Raw genomic sequence first — 7,433 nt, 5'->3', positions numbered from 1 at the left:
GGCACATTATGTTATGAATAAGAACAACCGATTCTCTCTTTCTCTCTATTCACAACAATTAGATTTTTTATATATGACAATGTTTTTTTATTAAAATGTATATCCTTATTATTGTGTTGAAATTTTTAAAACACTCACATATTAGAATTTTTTTGTAAAATATCTTTATACAAATTTTTTATAGTTTATATAACTATAAGTTGTTTTATATCTTAAATTTTAAGTTTTCTAACAGAAAAATAGAATTTCAAGATAAGAACACAACGTATATAAGAATTATCTTATTTTCAAAAATTCTAATACTATTAATATAAAATATTTTTTATATATAATAAATTATATATAAAATTCATTAAGGGTAACAACGACATTAGGCACTCTAACTTTTAAAATGAGAGTTATGTTGATAAAAATCATTTCGCAAATAGTAGTATAGATTATGGAAACAATATTATACTACTATATATATTTCCAAAAACACAATTATTAATCTTTTATCCAAACAATATAAAACATTAGATTTTATCTTTTCCAACTTTTTCAAATTATTTGATAAATCAAATAATTGACTAAAACATTCAACTAATTTCTGAAAAACAGAAAATAATTATAACTTATTTTGCATATTTATATACTAGAAATAATTTCAATCAGTGTGAAATCAATTAAACTAATATATTATTTTTACATTTTCATTAAAAATTACATTCACTTAAATCTAAATAACCTTCCATATTAAATCAAATACTACATATAATAAATACAATGCAATAAATTGACATCAACTAAATTTTATTATTAAAATTTTGTCAAAATGTTTATACAATTTTTTTTTTGACAGCAAACATTTACAGACTCATGTTGACTCTGTAAACCAAATTGGCAACTCCACATCCATGTGAACGACGAAGGACGTTTGTTTCCTAGCACTGCGTGCTAAGCTATCTGCCCGTATATTCTCCGTTCGGGGAACATGAACGATGTCTGAGTGTAGAAAACTTCCTTTTAAAAGCTTAATATCTTCTAAGTAGCTTTCAAATGCTGGTCATTCCTCTGGTTCCGAAACCATCTTCACCAGCTGAGAACAATCCGTTGCAAATGTTACCTGAGACTGTCTTAAGTTCTTCATACATTCCATTGCCCAAATTAATGCTTCCACCTCTGAATGTAGGGGTGAAAGACTTGCCCTGGCATTCCTTGTCACTAATAAACCATCAAAACCCGGTAAAGTACTATACCAGCCTTGGCCGGAAAAAACCTCCTTATCCTTCCATGATCCATCTATGAAACACCATCGTCCTTGGGTTACTAAAGTGGAACTAGAATGTACTTGGTGCCCCCTCGTTGGATCATTTGCTACCTGTGTCTCAGCCCATAGTGATGATTCTAATTCTGCTATTTGAAGTGTTTCCTTGGATCAATATCCAAATTAGTGAAAACTTTATTATTTCGTCCCTTCCATATATACCATAATATCCATGCAAATTGATGATCATCCATCTTAGGATTGACCCTCCAAAAAAGATGATCCATATTAGCGAAGAAAGAACTAATAGGAAAAATATTGGGAGGCGATGGTATCTTAGATAATGCCCACACTTGACGTGCTGGAGGACATTTAAAGAACACATGGTTTATTGATTCCTCCGGTTCGCCGCAACGAGCACAACATATATCCCCTTGTATCCCTCTCGACTTTAGATTTTTCATAACTGCTATACACCCTGAAAGAAGTTGCCATAAAAAATGTTTTATCTTCGGGGGACATCCACTTTCCAACAAAAAGCTCTTAGGGTATTCACTGTGGGTCCATAAAAGTCGGGTGGTTTTTCCTTATCAGGATAGACTCGCTCCACCTGATAACCTGATTGGACCGAGTATTTCCAATTGTTAGTAAAATGCCATCCATTCCTATCCTCCATCGGATTTCTGCGTAATGGGATACTTTTCAATAATTTTTACATCCTGAGGATACACCAAAGCCCTGATTGCCTGTAAATTCCACGTTCGGGATTCCAGATTAATGAGGGAATCCGCTGTGAGATCCGGGTAACTGTTTTGAAGGTTTTTGTTTGCTGGTCTCGGGCGAGTGGCTGGGATCCAAGGATCATTCCATACTGAAATAGATGAACATGTTCCCACCCTTTTAATTAGTCCTTTACAAACCAGAGATCTAGCAGAAATAATACTCCACCAGCCGTATGACGGGGAGTATGAGCGGATCGGTTCCAGGGGTGAGGCATTCCTGTAGTACCGTCCTTTGAAGACTCTTGAAAGAGTATTTGGCTTCTCAATCAGCCTCCACAATTGCTTTCCCAACATTTCCGTATTAAAATCCATAAGATCCTTTAAACCTAGTCCACCATTTTCTTTAGATACACATAATTTGTCCCAGGATTTCCAATGCATACCTTTTGTGCTTCCTCCTGGACTCCACCAAAACTGGGCTACTGCACTTGTTAGCTTTTTAATTGTAGCCTTCGGTAACCGATAAACAGACATAACATGGTTTGGCAAGGCCGTAACCACCGACTTAATAATTACCTCTTTCCCTCCTTTAGTAAAAAATCTAAATGTCCATCCATTAACCTTGTTATTCAAGCGGTCTTGTACAAACCCAAACACTTGTACCTTAGAACCTCCAAGGCTTTCTGGTAATCCCAAATAGGATCCCATCCCAGCTATATTCTGAATTCCCAAAATATATCTCAATTCCTGACGACTAGTCTCCTCGATCTTATGTCCAAATTGAATTGAGGATTTCTGGAAATTAATTTGTTGCCCTGAGGCAGCCTCATATTCCTTTAAAATTCGTAGAATAGTTTGACACTCCTCCTTATTTGCCTTACAGAAGAATAAACTATCATCTGCGAATAGCAAATGGGAAATCGCTGGACAAGCTCTTGCCACCTTTAGACCAGTTAATTGCTTCACCCTTTCCGCCTTCTGTATATTCCGGATTAATGCCTCAGTACACATAATAAATAAATAAGGAGACAAAGGATCTCCTTGACGCAAACCCCGCTGTGGAATAATGAGACCCCTTGGTTGACCATTAAGAAGTACCATATATTGAACCGAAGAAAAACATTCCAACATTAAATTAATCTATCGAGGATCAAATCTCATTTTGTGAAGAAGAGCCTTAATAAAGTTTCATTCTATTCTATCATACGCCTTGCTCATATCCGTTTTTATCGCCATAAACTTATTCTGGCAAGATTTATTGGTTCGTAATCCATGAAACATTTCCTGTGCTATAAGAATATTATCCGATATTAACCTGTCCGCTACAAAAGCCGATTGTGTCTCTAAAATTAAACGTGGTAAACACATTTTCAATCTTTGACACAAAACTTTCGAAATAATCTTGTAACCAACATTACAAAGACTTATTGGCTTTAATTCCGTCATCCTTGTGGGTCTCTCTATTTTTGGGATCATACAAATATTAGTCATAGTTAAACGTGGATCCAGATTTCCTGTTAGTAGAAAGTTATTCACCATCTCAACCACGTCCTTCTTAATAACATGCCAAGAATGCTGGAAAAAGAGCTGTCATCCCATCCGACTCTGGCGCTTTTTCTAGGTGCATCATAAATAAAGCTTGTCGGACCTCTTCCTCTGTTGCCATTCTCAATAATAATTGATTCATTTGAGGAGAAATGGAAGGAACTATCTCCTCCAAAAAACTATCAAACTCCGTTGGTTCCGTGGTCTGAAACAGACCTTCAAAATAATCAACCGCCACCTTGTCAACTCCGTTCTCGTCAGTTATCCAGTTACCCATGTCATCATGGAGACATACTAATTTATTACGGACCCTCCGTTGTTTAGTCAGTGCATGGTAAAACTTGGTATTAAGATCTCCTGATGAGTGCCACATATTTCGACTTTTCTGATGCTAATATTCCTCCTCATCTTTATAAGCTTCCTGCAACTTTCTCGAAACCTCAAGAATCTCCTCTTGTGATCTATTGTTATCCATTTGGACTTCTTCCAGAGCCTGCTAAAGTTCTTTAATTTTGTCCTTCCATATGGTTGATTATCTTTTCGCCAGGAAGATATTTCATGACGACAATTAGTAATTTTTGTAACAAAATCCACAATTTGTCCTTCCTGGCTTTCCGTCCAACCTGCCACGATTGAATCCATGAGGCCCTCTTGTCCAATCCACCTCTTGCCAAACCTAAATTGTCCCATTTTTTTCTTTGAAAAGTTGTCTTCCAGAACAGCAACCACAGGGCGATGATCAGAACCCACCATCTTCAAATATTCTGTATAGGAGCAAGGAAAAAGCGTATGCATTTCCTCATTTGCCAAGGCCTGATCCAACCGACATCTGATCATCACTGCTCCTTTTCCTTTGCCTCTCCTTCCTTCCCAAGACAGTGTGTTACCTCGAGCCGGAAATTCTAATAGTCCACTATTCTGTATCATGTTGTTAAAAAGGAATAAAGGAAGTTGTGCATCTCAGGGAGCCCCCATCCTTTTCATGATTCCCGGTAATCTCATTTAGATCACCAATAATAAACCAAGGATCCGATCGTGATAAACCAAACCGAGTTAATCTCTCCTAAACCTGTTCTCTTAACTTTTGTATTGGATCCCCATAGACAAAAGTGATATATACTTGTTTTCCTTTAACCACCGCCTCAATATCAATCATCTTGTTACTAGAATATAAAACTTTAACTTGATATTCATTGTTATAAAAAAGAGTCAGCCCACCACTCCTCCCATTTGGATCCACAGTAACCAAACTATCATATTCAAAATGAGCTTGAAACCCTTGCACAAATTCGAAATCTTGTTTCGTTTCAGATAAAAATAGAAACTCTGGTTTATGTTTGTGTCATATTTCCCGGAGATAACTTATAGTCCAATGACTTCCAAGTCCTCTATAATTCCAGCTTAGTATTTTCATAAAAAATAATATTTATATTGCTCCAAAGAGCCAGAAATTACAGGTTTAATGATACCCGATTTTGTCCAAACCTCTAACTTCCCACAGCCACCATAGCATAACCGCGTCCAAATATTCATCACTTTTATCGGAATCAGTCGAAGCAGAAAAATAACTAAAGTACCCCTTGTCTCCATAGGGATCCCAGTTTCGACTCAATGCCATCAGTTTCGAATTATGTTCCAATGATCCGTAACACCAAGAGACCCTGAAAAAACCCAAGAAGAACCAAGTTACTGCAAAAGACCCACTAGACCAATCATACTGTAATACCAGACAAAAATAGTCACTCAAAAACATAAATTCAAATTTACACATAGTGAAAGACCTATTCCAGTCACCAAAAGTATAATTTGTCCTCAAATTCTTACGCCAGAGCGCCACCATATGTTCCATACGAATGTCTCCTTGCCGCCAATTATAATAGCCATAATCCGAATTGCCTTTATAATCCACAAACCCATAATACATCAATGAAAAGAAAGATGAACTTTGTTATAAGTTGATAAAGTCTGATCACCTAAACAATCTACACCATTAATCAATTCACGTACAACAATGGTCCTTTCATTTTGAAGTAATAACCGCCATAGAACACCTGTGTACTGAATTTCAAATACAAACATGAAGCTCCATAATACGCTTACCGCGTTCCCGTCTCGAACTCTAAGGGCCGCATCCATGTACTCTCCAAGCTTTCCCGTTCCTGCCAAGTAACAGAAAATTCCCTATACACAAGCCAAAGCTGAGCTAATAATTCAGTTTTGCACTCCATTATCACTCGCCATTGTCCACACGGTACCGAGATCGCATTGAAGAAAGACACAATCCTTATGTATAAAAACCTCGCACCATAACCATACTTTAACTTCCAAATGAGAGAGTCACCATCGGACATTAGACCACCAAACCATAATGAACCAGAGTACCATGTAAACCAAAAAATATTCTTATTCCAAATCATGAAAGCAAACCATGAAAACAAGGTAATAACTACTCCCTTTATCCCCTTAAATCCAAATAAAATATTAATGCTCATAGAACTTATTATAATAACTGAAAACCCCCCTCCATAAACCAATTCCATCTTACTTGATCTTACTACTTGTAAGATTTGATTCATAACCTTAAAATTTTAGATTAGCCGGTTTCGGGTTTGAGGGACCCTTGATCTCCGGCGGTTTGCTGCCATCTCCATGGCGAGATCCAACCTTAGCTGCAGCCTTTCTTCGTGGTGAGACAAGCGCATTGGCCATACGCATCTTGTTGCTTCCTGCAGTGCTGGTAGAAGCCTTGAAAAGCCTCTTGCGGCTTACTTGCTTTGACGCCAAATCCTCAGCCCCCGTCCCTTTCTCTAAACCAGTTTCTCCAGGCACCAACTCCTCCTCTCCTTGTGTACGAGTCTCCTCCTCCTGCACCCTGGAAGCATGCTCAGCTTCCTCAGCTTCCTCTTCCGAGAATGTTTTAAACTCCCTTTCCTCCTCCATATCAAAACCGCTTTCCTCAAATGTAGCATTCATCGCATCCATCTCCATTTCAAAATCATCTATTTGATCATCCCGTTGCTCCACCATTCCCCGAACCATCTGAAGTCCATTATCTTCATCTGTAGGCTCCCCAATCACCTCTGAACCCTCTGCTTGTGTCTTAGCCAACTCCAGTTGGAATTCCAGAGAAGGCAACAAAGTCTCATCAATCCCCGAGTTTTTTTATCTCCCCCCCTTCTCGCATCTCCTTAGGTGGAGACCTCTCAGCATAATCAGCTCTGAGCTGTCCTGAAGCAAGCCTCTCAAGAGTTTCTTGCACACCAGTTCCCGCTTCTGAAACACCATATCTCCTATCCTCTCTACGTGTAGCTTTAAAATATTTATACAATTAATCAAATAAATTATAGAGATTTTAATAAAATTTATAAAGAAAAGATTTGAAATAACTAAAAATTAAATTAAATAATATCTTATACAATTTAATATTTAATCAAAAAATATATATATTCAAATACAATAAAGTAAAAAAGTAAAAAAATTATTTTGAAAATTAAATTTTATTAAAAGATATTTTTAGGCTTAAAAGTCCATTTAAAAAATTTATAGGATTGGAATAATATCTAATCGAGGTTTTTTTAGGTTCACCCCATATGGTGTACTTATAGGTTCACCAACCAATAATAGTTTGCTACCTCATATTTAGTTTAAAAAAAACAAAATAATAAGAATTTGTCAAGCCATAAAGTATTTTGGAGAAATTTTATGTTTACCACTTTAATGGTACCACTTTTCATCTTTACCACCACTAAAGGGACATTTTCAAAAATACATTCTTCATTAAGTGGCAAAAGACTCTTATACTCTTTTTCTTTATATATATATAATAAATAAATATTTAAATAAATAAAAAATCTAAAAATAAAAAATAATTTTTTAAATTTTTTTTCGAATTATAATATTTCGAAATTCAAACCCTAAAC

At 36.2% G+C, this 7,433-nt stretch overlaps 1 long non-coding RNA gene across 1 annotated transcript; it reads right to left on the bottom strand.

The window, feature by feature from the left end:
- Positions 1-5,060: 5,060 nt before the first annotated feature.
- LOC106305099 lies at positions 5,061-6,779 on the bottom strand. Its single transcript, XR_001262913.1, has 3 exons — positions 5,614-6,779; positions 5,295-5,409; positions 5,061-5,174 (listed from the first exon to the last, which is right to left on the bottom strand). It is a non-coding gene; the product is annotated as an uncharacterized LOC106305099 (long non-coding RNA).
- Between the last annotated feature and the right edge of the window lie 654 nt (positions 6,780-7,433).

This window comes from Brassica oleracea, chromosome C7, assembly GCF_000695525.1.
Source record: "Brassica oleracea var. oleracea cultivar TO1000 chromosome C7, BOL, whole genome shotgun sequence".
Taxonomy (NCBI): Eukaryota; Viridiplantae; Streptophyta; class Magnoliopsida; order Brassicales; family Brassicaceae; genus Brassica; species Brassica oleracea.
Note: the sequence above shows the minus strand (reverse complement) of the source record. Positions and strands in the feature narration are given on the sequence as shown.